Raw genomic sequence first — 20,254 nt, 5'->3', positions numbered from 1 at the left:
AGACCCTTATTTTTATGATCTTGTGGGTATGTACATTGAGGCCGTGAGCAATCCGATGATGAAAAAATTATATAACTGTGAGATATATTTAGAGGCATTAAAAATAAATAATCATATGTATGACATGTTTCTTGGAGAAAATAATTTTAAAGAGTAAAAAAAATGTTTAATGAAATTTAAATAAAATTTAATTTTGTTTAAATTTAATTTTAGAAATTTGTTTTATTAAAAAAAATCTAATTGGACTTAATTGGGCTCTCTAAGGCCAATAAAACCATTTGGAAATTTTGATTAAATAAATAAAAGCTCACAGTTCTTTTTTTAAAAGAAAAATAAAAAATTAAATAGGAGGTTTCTTATTAATGGCTCCTTAAATCTTCTTATTTATTGATTACATAAATTTTCTATATAATGTTTTGATCTAAACCCTATAAATACCTTACAGAAAAGAAAAAAAAAGGGAGAGAGAGGGAGGGTAAGAGAGAACAACACAATACATAAAAAAAATTATTACTCTATCTCTCTAATTCAATAAGCTTTCCCCATTTTTATCTTTCTTTCTTCTTATTTCTATCTACCTTTTTCTTCAGGAAACCTTTAAGATTTCTTCAAAGTACGTGCTCTAAATTATGAATATTCAAGAAATATGCTATACATCTATGATTTTATGTTTGTGTGCCTTTAGATAGTCTTATATGTTCATAACATTTATGTATATATGAAAAATTTGAGGGTGATAATAACTCTACACATGTTTAATTTTATGTCTCCCACATTTTTATTACTTTTTATTATTTTCTGAATCTGTAAAAATTTTAGAAAAATTATATTCATATTCTACATGAAATTTTATTAATTTCAGGCTCAAGAATCACTAGAAAAGTTTTTTTATTTTGTAAGTTATGACTGTTTAAAGTTAGGATTCCTATAAAATCCGATTTTGAAGCCCATATTTCCATTGTTTCATAATATTCTTGTGTAAATCTGGTATCTAAAATTAAGTTCAAAATCTTGTGAATTATTTCCAATTGGTTTTGCATTCATATCTGTTGTGGTTAGTGAGTTATAAACTTTACAAAAAAAGTACTGTGATTTTATCTCTAGGAAAAGTTACGATTTGTATAGACTATTCGCTATTTGGCTAGAGTTTTGCTTGGTCTATAAATTTTGTGATCTTGTATGATGTTTTGGTTGTCTTTTGTAATTTTTTTTATGATTTTTAGGCATATCTAACTATTTTTCAAAAATTGAATTTCTTATTACTGTCAATCTGCCAGAATCTAGAATTGTATATTTATGTATGTTCTTGTGTGTTCTTGGGTTCCAATTAATATTTGACCTATTTTCTGTGTTCTTTTAATTTAAGAAGCGCTATGAAGTATTTGGATTATGTTAGAAGAACTGGACTATTGGATAATTGTAACTAATTAGGAATTTTAACTCATTAGGAGACTAGAGTTAGAATCCAATGTGAATTGTTATTAGTATTTTCTTATTTTCTTTACTTCCTTTATTTTTTTTATTACAAATAAAATTGATAAGTAGTACTAAGGTAAGTATCAAAGAGGGCATTTGCGTGAGTTTACGTGGAGCTAAATGGGAGTAAGCCAGGGATATCATTGCCACACTAGAAGAGAATGCTCTTTTTTAATGGTGGCTTGCCTCGATGAAAATTGTAATTACCGACAAGTAAGTAGCCCTAAATTCCTAGAATAACCATTGGCATAAAATTATAGTAATAATAAGATTTTTATTTGGTAAATTAAAATTAACTTTTTTTTTTAATTTAACTGACTTTTGTATGTAATTAATCTAAATAAATACTTGGTAAATTAAAATTAATCTTATTTGTAAATTAAACTAATCTTGGCATATAAAATAAATTTAATTAAATACTTGGTAATTGTAAAATAAATTAGCATATTAGAAATCTTTATTAAGTTGTGATTGTTTAGTCCTTATATGATATTAGAATAAATTACATATGTATATAATTAATTTAGTTTAATTATCCTTAGGGTAATTCGGTGAAAAATTAATAAATTAGATTAAACAGAAACTTAAGATTATTTGAAATTAAATTTATTTGCAAATTAAATTCTCAATAGTAAATTAATTTTAGTCATTTGACAAATATCATTTAAATAATTAGCAATGTAACACCCCTATTTGCATAGCGTGGTATATTTCACTGTTCCGGTGACCGGTGTTGGTCCGGATAATTTAGGTGATTAAAACCACATCTAAGATAACTAGATAAGCCCTGAACACAAATAATTAGTAATTGTCAATTAGTTAAGTATAAATAAGAAAAACAGAACATAAGAAGTTAAATGAGCCGAGAGTTACAGCGATGGGTGACCTTCTCGGGAAGGACTGTGAGGTCGATTTAAACTCGAATTTCGAACCGTAAAATGTGATGCCGCGGTCCTTAGGACTATTGCGAACACTGTGAAAAAGAGAAAATTACGAAAAATAATTGTTAAGCCAGTTAAATAATTATGTCAAGGATCTAGAAGAAATATCGAATAATTTGCAAACCGGATTGAACCAGCGAGGGGCGATTTGGTCAGTTCACCCCTAGAGCTGACTCCTGACCTAACTGTCCAATAAAATTAGAGAAAAAAAAATTTTGGAATCAAGAATTTAATTAAAGAACTAAAGAACAATAAATGAAAAAAAAAGAAAAAGAAAAAAAGGTTGAAAAAGGTTATTACTTCATGCATGATGCAATAAACCTAATATTTAAATAATTGAAAATTTGGGGATAAATCTTAATAATTAAAAGACAAAATAAAAAGAAAAGAAAAAAAAATTCATTTTGGTCTTCATCTTCCTAGAGTGCCGCCCAATCTTCTCTCCTTAACCCTCTCATTTTTCCTCCATTAACATACCTTAAAAGCTCACCAAAACCTTACTTTCCTTCATGATCTTCATAATCCTTAACACTAAATATTGAAATTTCATCTTGGGTTGATAGTTGAAAGTGAAAGAAGAGGAAAGAAAGGAGATTTGAAGAAGTAGAAAATTCATAATTTGAGGTAAGTTAGTAAAATCTCTTTCTTTAGTATAAATGCTTGAAGTTGAGTTCATGTGGATGAATTATTGTAGAAACAAATGAAAGAAAAAAAAAATCATGCATGTATAGCAACCCATGAAATTCGTCCATGTTAGAGATGAATAGGATTTGATAGGTTTGGATGCAATTAAATATGTAGGCAAGTTTGATTGAGAGTGTAGATAATGTTTATACACTTTGAGTTCATGATTTGAAGCTATTGAAGAATTAGGGTTTTGGCACCTAGGGTTTGGGAGAGAATGTCACACCTTACCTCTCTGTAAGGCATAACATGATCCCGTAGAATACCTAATGAACTACCGAACTTCACCTACCGATAACTCATTAAGTACCCCACAAGGGATTTTAAATAATTTTCTTACTTTTGACAAGTAGTGAGCAGTTTCTAATAGGCATTTAAAACATATGATTACAAGTAAATCTAATTAATATTTTTGGTCCATTTTAGTTTTCCACAAATTTTATAAAAATTTTGACAGAGTTCTGTCTGTATTTTGAGAAAACAGTTCTTCAAATACTTGTAAAAAGCACTTCTAAAAATTTTTCTCAACCATTACTTCAATTTCACAATCAAACTCTATCAATTTCAACAATTCCACAATCATTTCAATCAATTTCTCAAGTTCAAAATTCAATACTCCTCAAAATACTAGCAATACATTTCATTCAAATTAAATAAAATAGTTCCACTCATATTTCATTTGAGATAAAACAATTTATATACATCCTTACAAACTTCACATCAAAAGAAATACAAACTAAACTTTATTACAAACTTCATACAAATTTTGTACAAGCTGCTCAAGACCCATTTACATGTCCATACATTTATATGCAATACATACATCAAAAGAAATATTTACAATTGGGGTATAAATTATACTCGAAGACTTCAGGCTGAATGATCCTCAATCTTTAGCAGCTTAGTCTACTGCTCCTCTAGTCTCTGTATCTGCGACAGCAATAGAAGCTATCGCTGAGTACTAGGACTCAGTGGTGCACAACATACTAAAATAATCTTTATGCAAAAATAAAATCACATTTATTCAAAAATTTGACTAAACATGAGCATTAAACACAAAACATGAATTATGAGATTTTAATGCAAACCACGTTCATTTCGAAGTATCAAAACACATTTCATAAAACCCACAGTTAGATCATGCCATTCGAAACAAATAGAATCTCAATAGCCAGAGGCTAAAGAGAAATCACATCACAAGGCTAGCTAGCTCAAATATATGGATATCCATTCACATCATCTTCTACTGGCACACCTCAACCCTTCTCCAGAGAAGGAATCAAAAATCAAAACTAATTACCCCCACTAGTCGTGCTAGTGAGGTGTTCAAATATATGGTCATGACACTGTGGTTTGAAAACTTATCTTAACAATTTGCTAAACATTGTCATTTCAACATACATAATAACTTTCAACAATTTAAATCAAAACATCATAAGAATGCCATAATTCAATATTTCACATTATTCAAAACAGTATGCAAAAGATGATTATAAAAAGTATAAGTTGTGCACAAACCTCAAGTGAGTCGCCTATTGGCCTTGACTCGGTTCCTCGGGTTTTTCCTCGGTATTCTTTTCAACTGAAACACACAATTTTATAATGTTTCAGTACTAGAACTTAACATAAATCCAAAATAAATTTAGCTTCACATTTACCTAGTTCTAACGTTTTAAATTCGACGTTCTCGAAATTTTTGTGTTTCGGGTTACTATTCACTACACTATTCAAGTCAAATAGTTGACTTTCTAAGGCTTAATAGGTATGGGAACTCCAACTTCACCCACATACCACATTTTGATCACTAAACTTGTTGGTTTTGGTTGTTTACTCAAATCCTAGGTCTTTTAGGCAAATTTGGTAAATTTCAGTTTTGGAGTCCTAAGTTGCACTGTTCCATTGGTCACTTTATTGTTGGAATTTGGAAAAACTTTCTACATAGAAAATGTTTCCCATTGTCTTAAGTTTATTCTCCTTTTTGAATCACCCCAATTGGAGTTTTGTAGCTCAAGTTATAGCCAAAATACGATCGCTCACGTGCAATCGCTCATGCTGCAATTTTGGTTCTGACAGATTTTTGATCCAAATTCGTTCAATAATTTGATCAAGTTAAGTCCGTAATTTGGTCTAATTTCCTTCATACGAAATGTTCTACTATGTCTTAGGTTTCCATCGGTTCAAGATTCACCTAAATCGGAGTTTTCTAGAGAGAGTTATAGCCATTGAAACCTTACTGTTCAAATGGCATCCTGTAGTTTTGCAGGTTCAGTAACTCAAATTCGCTCAACAATTTGATTAAGTTAATGGCATAATTTGGGTTGGTGTTCTTCATGAAAGTTTTAGATCTATATCTTATCTAATTACTGGTAAAATTTCAGGTTATTTTGACCTTCCTAACTCGAGTTTTGACTGTTCATTTACTCAGTTTGTGCAGTGGCAAACTGCTCTTAACCAACTTTGGTCAATTGATTCACTAGGTTTTGGTCAGTTTTTGGGCATGGTTCCTTAATGAAAATTGTGTCATTTTATGTCTATTTTCATCCCCAATTGGTGGCATATCAATTGGACTTGTAAAATTTCCATTTTGGTCCTTCAAAATTGGCTTGGTCATGCTGCCAGCAGCATGACCATTTACCCTACGAATTTGACTTCCATTCTAACAATTCCCACACATATCCTTTGGTCATTATTGACCATTTTTCTCTTCACAATAGGTCAAAGTCATCATTTATGCATTTCTCCAAAATTTGCCTCAAACCCTAGGCCTCCAAACCCTAATCTCACTACTTAATTACCATTAGCAATTTCAAAGTTCCAATCTATATCATTCAACTAATTAAGACTTTTAAACTCATTCTAATGCATCAAACCATACAATTTATGTTCCTTCTTCATGAAGGAACGGAAGCGTGAAAAACACAAGATTATACCATTGAATTCAAAAATTTTCACCTAGGGTCACATGCACCATGCAAGATTTATTTTTATCTATTTGATTTCAATGATAAACAACATATTAAAACTCTTTTAATATGTTTTTGGATCTGTATTTGCCATTTAAGATTTTAAAATTAATCAGATTAATTTTAGAACCCTAGATTAAATCAAGAACGATTACACTAACCTCTTGATGTGCCGCAATGTTCTGCGCTTTGAGATTCATCTTCAGGAGACTAGATGTTGTCCCTCTAGCTTGTCCACACCAAGAACACCTATGGCAGCCCTTGAACAGCTTCTAAAGCCTTTTCTATTAATTAGAAATTCAAGTTCTGCCTTTTAAGAGATTAGAGATGTAAACAGGACACTAGAAACAATTTCTAGCGTTCTTAATTCAAAAGATTGATGGCTAATCTCTTTGAATTGATGAGAGATGAAGAGAAATAGCTGGAGAGGCTCAAAGTGGCGTGACAATTGAGAGGAAAGGCTGCTGGTTATGTTTTCTTTTCATAACCAAACTTAAATAGCTAGGTTAACACATTAAACCCTAGCCACATGTCACCTTTTGATTAGCTCTAGGTTTAAGTGACCCAATCACATTGTGCCAAGTGTCAAACCTATATTTAATCTTGATTTTAATCATCTTACATGATTAAAAATATTTGGCAAGATTATGTGTTATGCCATGTGTCACCATCTCATGGTGACACGTGTCACTCTGTAAAATGACCTAAATGCCCGTGTGTCTTAATTTTGATTTCTTAACCCAAAATAATTATTTTCTTCTTCTAATTAATTTATATCAAATATAAATTAATTAATTAATCTCTATTAATTAATTTCTCATCAATTAAATTCATATTTAAACACTTTAAATATAAATTTAACTTATATTATACATCCAATAATCTAGATTTGGTTTCAAGTCATGCTAGGGACTTTGCAATCTAATTGCAAACCAAACCTATTTAATTAATCAATTAAACTCTTTAATTAATTAATTAAATCATATTTAAATAGGTGATAACTTGTGTATGTGTGTGACTTACTAGGCTCATCACTAATTGGCAATGAGACATGATATCAACTCTTAATATCATCAGAACTCCTTCTTACCATAAATGATTTCTCTAAATCATTTTATGAACCTCATAGACCATGGTTAACACCTAGCATAGCATGCCATGGCCACCCAATTAGTAATAAGATTTACCTTAAATGAACCTATAATCATATGTTACCATGCACTAGAATCTCTCTGTTACAAAATCCCAACTCAAGCTGGAGTCATGGTTTATGTCAAACTCCATTTGCTATGAATATTATGTTCTCTTTTAATTCGAGTTCTTGATTAAAAAGATTTTCTCATCAGAAACTCTTTTACAATAAATCTATCTGTCTCCGCCAGGAACTTGAAACATCAAGAACAATTAAATGAACATAGGATTTTATCTCTATTTACTTAGAGGAACAGATTCCTTCTTGATCAACATCTACTTCCATATATAACTAGCAGGAGCCAACACATGCCCATATACCCATACATAGTACAAGTATGAAAGCAGTATCAAACTCAAACTACCTATATACAAGATAACTGTGCTATCTCAGGTCTAAAGATTATATGCCTCGATATGATTTATGACAAAACATTGACAAGAGTAAACTCCATGTGCTTGTCATAAGTGTCACTGGTTCGGCCTACTTATCATTTATAAGTGCCTATCAAGTTTGTTATATGGCATGAGACTCACCATTCCATCTTATTTATATCTCATATAAATAACTTAGGAACAAACATGAATACAATCTTTCTGGATAAGTCATGTCCTTATTATGAAGTATCCTCGATTGTGAACCTATTTATGATACTTTGTGCTAGAAATATTGTCACTCATATTCTTAACAACTTAAGAATAATATTTCTAACAAAATATCAATGGACCTTTTCTATTACACATAAATATATTATGTAAACGGAAAAGTGGAAATGCCTTTTATTAATAAAATATGTACAAGATACATACTAAATGATATGCTCTAGGGCATACTACTAACAATCTCCCACTAGCACTAGAGCCATTCATTACAATACCTTGGACCTATCTTCTCAAGATGTCGGTCTAACTGAACTTGTGACAAAAGCTTAGTGAATGGATCAAATTTGAATTTTTAGTCGATGTTATTTTTCTGCATGGCTATATCGCCTTGCCCAACTATATCTCTGATAATGAGGTAGTGCCTTTCTAAGTGTTTGGATTTTGGGTGAGACCTTGGTTCCTTAGCTCAGATGATCGCTCCATTGTTGTCACAAAGGTAATGAAACCGCTGACTCAATGGAAGGAACTATCGTAAGTTCTCACGAACTTCTTCATCCAAACGACTTCTTTTGCAAAGATTCGATGCAAAGAATATACTCGACCTCGATAGTGGAATCTGCAATGCTCGCTTTGGAACTCTTCCAACTGACTGCACCTCCATTTCAAATGAACACATATCCAGAGGTAGACTTTCTATCATCGATAGCTGATTGGAAATCAGAATCAGTATAGCCATCCAATTGCAAGCCTCCACCTCCATAAATCAAGAATAAATCCTTAGTTCTTCTCAAGTACTTAAGGATATTCTTGTGACTATCCATGTTCCAAACCTGGATTGGATTGATACCTGCTAGTCAAACTAACAGCATATGCGATATCCGGCCTAGTACACAACATTGCATACATTAAACTTCCAATAGCCGAAGCATATGGAATCCTGGCCATCTTATCTCTTTCTTCAGGTGTCTTTGGAGACATCTCTTTAGAAAGGTGGATACCATGTCTCACTGGTAACAATCCTCTCTTGGAATCAAGCATGTTAAACCTCTTTAACACCTTTTCCAAGTATAGACTTTGGGATAAACCAATTATTCTTTTCGCTCTATCTCTATAGATGCGAATCCCAAGAATGTAGGTTGCCTCCCCTAAGTCTTTCATGGAGAATGTATTTGACAACCATACCTTTATAGTTGTCAACATACCTGTATCATTACCCATCAACAGTATGTCATCCACATATAAGACAAGGAAAGTGATAGCACTGTCACTAACCTTCTTATATACACATGGCTCATCCTCATTTTTAATAAAACCAAAAGATTTAATGGCTTCATCAAAACGGATGTTCCAACTCCTCGAAGCTTGTTTCAACCCAAAAATGGATCGCTTTAGCTTGCATACCTTGGAACCATCTTGGGATTCAAATCCCTTAGGTTGTTCCATGAAAATGTTTTCTTCAATGTATCCATTGAGAAAAGCTATTTTGACATCCATTTGCCAAATCTCATAATCATAGTATGCAGCTATTGCTAATAAAATCCTAATTGATTTAAGCATGGCAACATGCGAGAAAGTCTCCTCATAGTCTATTCCTTGCCTTTGGCGAAAACCTTTCGCTACTATCCTTGCCTTATAGGTCTCTACCTTTCCATCAGAACCAATTTTCTTCTTGAAAACCCATTTGTTCCCTATAGGTACAATACCTTCGTGGGTCAACTAGATCCCAAACTTGATTCTTATACATGGAATCAATCTCGGATTTCATAGCATCAATCCATTTTGAAGAGTCTATATCTGATATAGCTTCTTCATAGGTAAGTGGATCATCCCCATGATCTACTTCTTCATGAGTAGACAACTCTTGTTCTTCTTCATGAAGAAAACCATATCTCACTAGTGGGTGAGATACCCTGGTTGTTCTACGAGGAACAGCTGTAGATGTTTCATCAATGGGTATAGGTTGACTAGATTGATCTATATCCATCGATGCATTGGTTGGTCAGTATTCTCCAATTCTAACTCTATTTGCCTTCCTTTGCCTCCTTCTTGAACAAACTGTTGTTCAAGAAATGTGGCATCTCTACTTATCACAACCTTTTGTGAAGTAGGCAAATAAAAATAATATCCAAAACTATCTTTTGGATATCCAACAAATCGACCTTTTTCTGATATGGTCTCCAATTTATCAGTGTTCACTTTTGATATAAGTGGACAACCCCAAATCTTAACATGCTTAAGACTTGGTTTTCTTCCATGCCATATCTCATAAGGTGTGGAAGAAAGCGATTTTGATGGAATCCTATTCGAATATACAAAGTGATTCTAATGCAAATCCCCAAAGAAGATTGGCATATCGGTATAGCTCATCATACTACGTACCATATCCAATAGGTACGATTTCTCCTTCAGATACACCATTCAGCTGTGGCGTTCCTGGAGGAGTCAGCTGAGAAACAATGCCATGCTCTCTCAAGTATTCATCAAATTCAGTACTCAAATATTCACCTCCACGATCTGATCGAAGAGCTTTAATATTCTTTCCTGTTTGATTTTCTACTTTAAATTCTTTGAACTTTTCAAAGGATTCATGTTTGTATTTCATCAAATACAAATACCCAAACCTTGATTTATCATCAGTAAAGGTAATAAAATAATGAAAGCCCCCTCTAGCCATTTCTTTAAACGGACCACATACATCACTATGTATTAGTTCCAAAATATTTTCAGCTCTTAGCCCTTGTCCAACAAAGGGTGATCTAGTCATTTTGCCTTGAAGGCAAGATTCACAAGTTGGAGTAGGCTCAGAGCCCAATGAGGATAGAATCCCCATTTTCTCCAATTTTGCAATCCTATCTTCTACAACATGACATAACCTTAAGTGCCAAATATATTTTGAACTTGAGTTGGTTTTCACCATGGCATTGCATTCATTTAGATTGCTATACTCTGGCTAGTGGAAACACTTTCTTACTGGCAATGGAAACACTTTCCTGTTAGCAATGGAAACACTTTCCTTTGCCTTTGTCAGCTTTGGTCTTCCCTTTCTGTTTAGCTATTTTCTTGGAAGGACCAGGAATCTGAAGTTTCTTTTTCTTATTGCCCTTCTTCTTGTTGGACTTTCCAGCGGAAGAAGATGCAACCAAAGTTACCTCTTTTCCTTTATTGCCCAGCATATTATTTTGGGCAATAACTAGCATGTTGAGTAAACCAGCTAAGGTGCATTCCTGTTTAGTCATATGGAAATTTGTCACAAAATTCCCAAAAAAACTCAGGAAGGGACTGAAGGATCAAATCCGTTTGTAGTTGGAAATCCATGTTGAAGTCAAGATGTTCCAACTACTCAATCAGCCGAATCATCTTGTGGACATGATCCCCAACATTCTGTCCCTCAAACATCCTCATACGGAATAGCTGTCTAGATATCTCATACCTAGCATTCCTGCTGTGCTCACCATACAACTCTTGTAGGTGAAGGAGGATCTCACTTGCACTCTGCAAGTTTTCATCTCGCTTCAGAACTCATTACTCATGGAAGCAAACATGTAACACTTAGCTCTCATATCATGCTCCTTCCACTTGTCCAAAGTTTCATGTTCCTCTTAAGTGGCCTCTGGAGGTAAAGGACCAGGAACATTTGAATCTAGAACATATCATATATGTTCAAGGTTCAAGACAAGTTTCAAATTTCTTAGCCAATCAGACAGATTAGGTCCTGTCAACCTATTGCGATCAAGTATGCTTGCAAGGATATTGGATGGTGGTGGTTGTTCTGTGCTCATTATTATCAGAAAATTAATTGCAGAAATAACCAGATTAATTAGTAAATGTATCATGTAATTAACCAAATATGATTATGGTCTTTTAATCAAATTGGTCCTCCCACTAACTTAGTGAATCCTACACTTCCAAAGTTGAAAACGGAAATCCTAGTTGGATGGATTTCTAGTGGGTGATTGAATTCTTATAATTCTATTGATCATCCTCAGGTACATCCATTATTGAAATTACAATAAACTATAAGTGAGCAACTCCTTGCCCATCACATCTCATGTGAGGTTCAATCCTTTACCTAGCCCCTAATGCTCAAAATCTCAGGTACATCCATTATTGACTTATCTTGCATTAGTTAAGTTGATCCCATTGAGCCAGTAATTATGCAAATAATTTTAATGTCCTCAGGTACATCCAATATTGGCCACCAAACCATTTACATATTTACAACATCTCATGCTTAACAATTATTCTTAAGAAAATCTCTTAAATTAATTGCATCTCATGCAACTATTTAAAATTTCTTAAAATAATTGCCCCAATGGAGGGCTTATGTTATAATTACTTTAATTATACCATTTCCAACTTAATCATTTGTTTGGAAGATTTTATAGCCATCCTAATTACTATTAAGGTCTCACTTTGCACATTATCCATTTAGCATGCATATATCATATAATTGCATAAATTCCCATACATCTCATGCATTCATGGATAAGCAGTAAATATGGTATGATCATGGACTTTCTAAGGGATTCAATTCTGAGCCACCAAGAATTGAATCAGGGCATTCCTAGGTGCATTTCATTCATTCATTTTACAAGAGTTGCTAAAGGAGTACATAATCAACACTTGATATTGAATTCCTCCCACTGGTCCCACCAATATTACAAGAACTTAAATAAATGAAATTACATAGTAATCCTTGGCATACCAATATTGGATTGCAAGAACTTAAATAAATGAAATTACAACCCAAAAAATATTACAAACTTAATAATACATGCCCAAAATAAATTAAAATAAATTAATTAATTTACAATCCCAAAGAAACATAAAAGAAATAAATCCAATCACATTGGTCTTTTATAGTCCATGATCATCCATCATGCATATCACTATTTAACAATTAAATAAAACATACATACTTAAATTAAATTGAATATCTCATATTCAACTTAAAAATCCAGATTTAAATATGATTCAAATAAATTTAAAAATTCAGATTTGAATCTCATTCAAACAAATTTAAAAATTCAGATTTGAATCACATTCAAACAACTTCAAAAATTCAGATTTGAATCACATTCAAACATTTTTTAAAAAATCAGATTTGAATCACATTCAAATATTTTTTAAAAAATCAGATCTGAATTTTATTGAATCAATTTTAAAAAATCAGATTTAAATATGATTCAAACAACTTTAAAAATTCAGATTTGAATCACATTCAAACAACTTTTAAAATTCAGATTTGAATCACATTCAAACAATTTTTAAAATTCTGATTTGAATCATAATTTAATTGTGTGATTAAAACAACTAATTAAACACTTTAATTAGTCAAAGAATAGGCCTTAGATCATACAACAATTGCAGAATTAAAAGCCAAACCTTGAACCACCCAAGGAACCATTGTTGCCGCCACCAATGGTGGCTTCACTATGTGTGACGCCACATCTCATGATCCAACTAGAAATGAATCTCTTGATCTCATGATCAAACACACAATTAAATTATATAATCAACAATCTAAATGGCAAATATAGTGGCTCTGATACCAATTGAAGGAACGGAAGCGTGAAAAACACAAGATTATACCATTGAATTCAAAAATTTTCACCTAGGGTCACATGCACCATGCAAGATTTATTTTTATCTATTTGATTTCAATGATAAACAACATATTAAAACTCTTTTAATATGTTTTTGGATCTGTATTTGCCATTTAAGATTTTAAAATTAATCTGATTAATTTTAAAATCTTAAATGGCAAATACAGATCCAAAAACATATTAAAATTAAATCAAGAACGATTACACTAACCTCTTGATATGCTGCAGCGTGTCTGCGCCTTTGAGATTCATCTTCAGGACACCAGATGTTGTCCCTCTAGCTTGTCCACACCAAGAACACCTATGACAGCCCTTGAACAGCTTCTAAAGCCTTTTCTATTAATTAGAAATTCAAGTTCTGCCTTTTAAGAGATTAGAGATGTAAACAGGACACTAGAAACAATTTCTAGCATTCTTAATTCAAGAGATTGATGGCTAATCTCTTTGAATTGATGAGAGATGAAGAGAAATAGCTGGAGAGGCTCAAAGTGGCGTGACAATTGAGAGGAAAGGCTGCTGGTTATGTTTTCTTTTCATAACCACACTTAAATAGCTAGGTTAACACATTAAACCCTAGCCACATGTCACCTTTTGATTAGCTCTAGGTTTAAGTGACCCAATCACATTGTGCCAAGTGTCAAACCTATATTTAATCTTGATTTTAATCATCTTACATGATTAAAAAACATTTGGCAAGCTTATGTGTTATGCCATGTGTCACCATCTCATGGTGCCACGTGTCACACTGTAAAATGACCAAAATGCCCCTGTGTCTTAATTTTGAGTTCTTAACCCAAAATAATTATTTTCTTCTTCTAATTAATTTATATCAAATATAAATTAATTAATTAATCTCTATTAATTAATTTCTCATCAATTAAATTCATATTTAAACACTTTAAATATAAATTTAACTTATATTATACATCCAATAATCTAGATTTGGTTTCAAGTCATGCTAGGGACTTTGCAATCTAATTGCAAACCAAACCTATTTAATTAATCAATTAAACTCTTTAATTAATTAATTAAATCATATTTAAATAGATGATAACTTGTGTATGTGTGTGACTTACTAGGCTCATCACTAATTGGCAATGAGACATGATATCAACTCTTAATATCATCAGAACTCCTTCTTACCATAAATGATTTCTCTAAATCATTTTATGAACCTCATAGACCATGGTTAACACCTAGCATAGCATGCCATGGCCACCCAATTAGTAATAAGATTTACCTTAAATGAACCTATAATCATATGTTACAATGCACTAGAATCTCTCTCATTACAAAATCCCAACTCAAGCCGAGTCATGGTTTATGTCAAACTCCATTTGCTATGAATATTATGTTCTCTTTTAATTCCAGTTCTTGATTAAAAAGATTTTCTCATCAGAAACTCTTTTTCTGAATAAATCTATCTGTCCTGGCCAGGAACTTGAAACATCAAGAACAATTAAATGAACATAGGATTTTATCTCTATTTACTTAGAGGAACAGATTCCTTCTTGATCAACACCTACTTCCATATATAACTAGCAGGAGCCAACACATGCCCATATACCCATACATAGTACAAGTATGAAAGCAGTATCAAACTCAAACTACCTATATACAAGATAACTGTGCTATCTCAGGTCTAAAGATTATATGCACTGATATGATTTATGATAAAACATTGACAAGAGTAAACTCCATGTGCTTGTCATAAGTGTCACTGGTTCGGCCTACTTATCATTTATAAGTGCCTATCAAGTTTGTTATATGGCATGAGACTCACCATTCCATCTTATTTATATCTCATATAAATAACTTGGGAACAAACATGAATACAATCTTTCTGGATAAGTCATGTCCTTATTATGAAGTATCCTCGATTGTGAACCTATTTATGATACTTTGTGCTAGAAATATTGTCACTCATATTCTTAACAACTTAAGAATAATATTTCTAACAAAATATCAATGGACCTTTTCTATTACACATAAATATATTATGTAAACGGAAAAGTGGAAATGCCTTTTATTAATAAAATATGTACAAGATACATACTAAATGATATGCTCTAGGGCATACTACTAACACTTCAAGCTGGCCGAAATTCAGCAATGGTCCTTCCCCCATATTTTTATTCCATTTCATTAATTCTAAGCTCATTTCAACCATTACATATGCATTTAAAATGGAAAAATAACAAGTTAACATACTAACCTCAACTATAATGCCAATTCTTCAATTTCTCTCCTCCTTTCTTCTTTCTTTCTTGTTCTTAAGTTGAGATTGCAAGGTCTAGTGAAGTTTTTAGGGGATTTATTAAGGTTGAGTGGAGGAATTAAAGCTTAAATGCAAGCTTTAATGGAGAATTTTCATGGAGATGAGAGGGAAGAAGTGTGGTGGCAACAAAGGGAAAAGAAGAAGTGATTTTTATTTTTTTTTTCACTTTTCTTTTCTTTATTTATTTTAGTTATGGAAGACCACAAAAACCTAATTAATTAATTTATTAATTATACCTTTTATGGCATCATGCATGATGTCATGCATGATGTCATCACCCTTTTTACTTTTTCATTTTTCTCTCTTTTTTTTTTATTTTTCTATTAGTTCTTTAATTTAATTCTCGATTCTGAAATTTTCTTTTCTCCGATTTTATTTGTGATTAGGTCGAGTCACTCTGGTCAATTGACTAAATTGTTCCTCGCCGGTTCATCCCAGTTGGCAAATAATTCCATATTTCTTCCGGCTCCCTGACCTAATTATTTGACTGGCTTAACAGTTCTTTTTCGTGATTTTCTCTTTTCCACTGTGTTCATAAGGGTCCTAAGGACCGCAGCGTCACTTTTTACAGTTCAAAATTTTAGTTTAAAATGACTTCGCAGTCGTTCCCGAGAAGGTCATCCATCGCTGTGACTCTCGGCTCGTTTAACTTCTTATGTTCTGTTTTTCTTATTTATACTTAACTACTTGAACATTACTAATTATTTGTGTTTATGGTTTATCTAATTGTCTTAAGTATGATTCTAATCCTTTAATTGTCGGACCGACACCGTCCACTGAGCAGTTGAAATATACCAGGCTATACAAATAGGGGTGTTACAATTCTCCCCCCCTTAAATAAATTTTGTCTCGAAATTTTACCTGGTATCAATCTCTGAACACCTGTGGGTATTGTCTCCTCATGTCCTCTGCTCGTTCCCAAGTAGCCTCCTGGCCTGAATGATGGTTCCACAACACTTTTACCAACGGTATCTGCTTGTTTCGTAGCTGCTTCACCTCATAAGCCAGAATCTCTATGGGTTCTTCTTCATATGTGAGGTCTAGATTTACTTCAATTTCCTCTACTGGTAGTACATGAGATGGGTCTGATCGATACCTCCTCAACATAGACATATGGAAGACATTATGTATCTTTTTCAACTTTGGAGGTAGTGCCAACCGATATGCCAAAGGACCCACTATTTCTAGGACCTCATATGGCCCAATGAAATGAGGACTCAGTTTCCCCTTTCTGCCGAATCTCATAATTCTCTTCCAAGGAGAAACCTTGAGGAATACTTTCTCACCCACTGCATACTCAATATCCCTTCTTTTCAAATTAATGTAGGACTTCTGACGGTCCGATGCAGTCTTAAGTCGATCTCGGATCACCCTGATCTTCTCTTTAGTTTGCTGAACAATTTTGGGTCCAATCATCTTTCTTTCACCCACGTCATCCCAACACAACGGAGTTCTACATTTTCTGCCATACAAAGCTTCATATGGAGGCATCCCAATGCTTGATTGGTAGCTGTTGTTGTAAGCAAACTCAATCAAAGGAAAGTGTGTATCCCAACTACCCTCAAACTCAATCACACAAGCCCGTAGCATGTCCTCCAAAATCTGAATTACCCTCTCGGGTGGCCATCATGCTCGTGGATGGAATGTAATCAAGTTCAATCTAGTTCCTAGGGCTCTCTAAAGACTACCCTGCAATCTAGAAGTGAACCTAGGATCTCTGTCGACACGATGGATACCGGCACTCCATGCGCCTCACAATCTCATCGATGTATAACTTGACCAATCTTTCTAAATCGTAGTCCATCCGAATCGCGTAAAATGAGCGATTTAGTCGATCACAACAATGACCCAAACTGCATCATGACTCTTCTGTGTCCTTGGAAGTCCCATTACAAAATCCATCGTTATTCTTTCCCATTTCCATTCTGGCACTGGTAGTGGATGTAACAACCCAGTTGGTACTTAATGCTCTGCCTTTACTTGCTGACAAGTCAGGCATTTGGACACAAACTCTGCCACATCTCTTTTTAAACCCATCCACCAGTAATGCTCCTTTAGCCCTCTATACATTTTTGTGCCACCAGGGTGCATGGCAAAAGGAGACTCATGTGCTTCCTTCAAAATGATCTGCCTCAAATCAACATCATTAGGAACACACATTCTGCCCTGGTGTAGCAATAGACCATCATCTCTGATTGAGAATTCTGGTTTCTTGCCCTGTCGGACTTCTTCCATCAACTTCTGATACTTCTGATCATTCTGAGCAGCCATTCTAATATGATCAATCAACACTGGCTGTACATGCCATGCAACTGCTGGCTGCCCATCATCATTAATCTCTAAGCTGGCATGCAATGATCTTAACTCATGTACCAAAGACAAAGGAGTAACCCGTAGACTTGCCATAGTCTTGCGACTTAAGGCATCAGCCACAACATTAGTGTAACACCCACACTGTAGCAATTACATACATTCTACTGTTCCGGTGACCAGTGTCGGTCCGGACAATTAGAACGTCCAGAAAAATATTTAAACTAAAGTGAGGAACTATAATTAACTCAAATATTAATAAGAAAAATTTAGAAAAAATTTTAGAAATAAAATACAACCAAGTTAAATGAGCCGGTGCCCTAGCGATGGGTAGCCTAGTGGGAACTTGAGGTTCTCGCAACTAGGAGCCCTAGACCCGGGGAAAAATTCATAAAATAATTTTTGAGACTTCAGAGAAGGGTCATTGAGGTTTCTATGGCATTAGAATGCCAAGAAAATGCTTAGAAAAATTTTTCAATCGGTACAGACAATTTTAGTCTGTTAAGCCAAACGGAGGGCATTTTAGTCATTTCGTCTTTAGATATGATTTTTGACCGACTTGTCCAATTAAGTAAATAATTATTATGATCTAAAATATGAATAAATATTGCTAAAAATTGAATTGAAAATGAGTAAAAAAGAAAAGAAAAGAAAAATGAAAGAAATTAGGAATTATGACATCATATGATGTCATTAAACACTCTCCACCCAATCACTAATTGACAAGCCTCTTAAAAGGGATAAAAACTAAATAAAAAAGAGACAAAATGAAAAACAATCTGCACTTGTCTTCCCCAATCACCCGTAACAAAGGAAAAAAAAAGAGAAAAAGAAGAAGGAAGACCACCATTAAAGCTCCAAATGAGCTTGATTCCCTAGCCAACTACACCATAAAACCTCACCCTCTCTTCAAAAAAAAATTCCCTTACCACTAGAGCTAGACTTGGGCAGCCATTAGAAGAGGAGAAAGTGAAGGGTAAAAATTCATCCAAGAGGTTAGTGCTAATTTTCTTGCTTCCATTCTTTTCTAAGCATGAATTTAAGTTGAGTTAAGTTGAAAATTTGATGAAAAATGAATTAAAGATGCATGAACCTGCCCCATGAAATTTTGGCAGCCTTAGGGTACTTGGGTTTCAACAATTTGATTGCATAATAGTTATGTATGGCTGCCATTAAACATGATTTTGGTGTTTTAATTCATGGATTGTATGTATATAGAGAATTGAAATTGATGGAGTTACGGTTAGGGTTTGAGTATAAAATGAAGACTTTGAACATGTAATGATGAAAGTGAGCTTTAATGGTCAATTAGTGACCATTTGGTTATTGGTAAACAAGAAATGAAGTGTGTTTAGTGATGGGATTTAGGTTTAGTGAGGCTGCCCCAGGTGACCTACAGAATTGGACATGAGTCCAGCAGGTTTGGGCAGCCATAACATGAATTGTAGAGGTTCAATTGGTGTTTGGCCAATTGGACATGAAACTAGACACATAATGGCACAACTTTGGTGAAGAAACCATGCCCAGAAAACCAAACCAAGTTGACCAAAAGTTTGCCCTAATCAGGGTGACCTGCAATCTGCCTGGGCAAAATGACCAAATGAACAGTGTTTGGTCATTTGGCCATAACTCAATGTAGAAAGGTCCAATTGACCTAACATTTTACCAGAAACAAGCTGAGATATATACCAACAACTTTCATGAAGAAACCTGACCCAAATTATGACCATAACCTAGTCAAATCGCCAACCAAACTTAGGTCACCAAATCTGGCAGAACCAAATTGCCCAGAAAATCTGGGTACAGGTCACTCTGACCAGTTATGGTAAAATGACCATAACTTGAGCTACAAAACTCCAAATGGAGTGATTCAAAAAGGGAATTAAAGAAGACACAATAAGGAACAACTTTGATGAAGAAAGGTTAGCCCAGTTTCCACTCTAAAATTGTTCAATGGAGCAGTAAACTTAGGTAATAAAAACTGAAAATTTAGAAATACATCTAGGGGACTTTAAATTGCAATTGGCAAGTAATACTAGCAAATGTAAAACTCAAAATGTGGGATCTTGGTGTAATTAGAATTAATATATCCATTAAGTATAAAAAAGTCAACATTTTGGTTGACGAGTAAGGTGAATAGTAATCAAAATGATTAGTAAATTAAGATGAAGACCTAGAACTAATTCTAAGCTTAAATGCTTA

This window comes from Hevea brasiliensis, chromosome 12 (genome assembly GCF_030052815.1).
Source record: "Hevea brasiliensis isolate MT/VB/25A 57/8 chromosome 12, ASM3005281v1, whole genome shotgun sequence".
Taxonomy (NCBI): domain Eukaryota; kingdom Viridiplantae; phylum Streptophyta; class Magnoliopsida; order Malpighiales; family Euphorbiaceae; genus Hevea; species Hevea brasiliensis.
The sequence above is the reverse complement of the archived record's forward strand: the minus strand, read 5'-3'. Positions refer to the sequence as shown.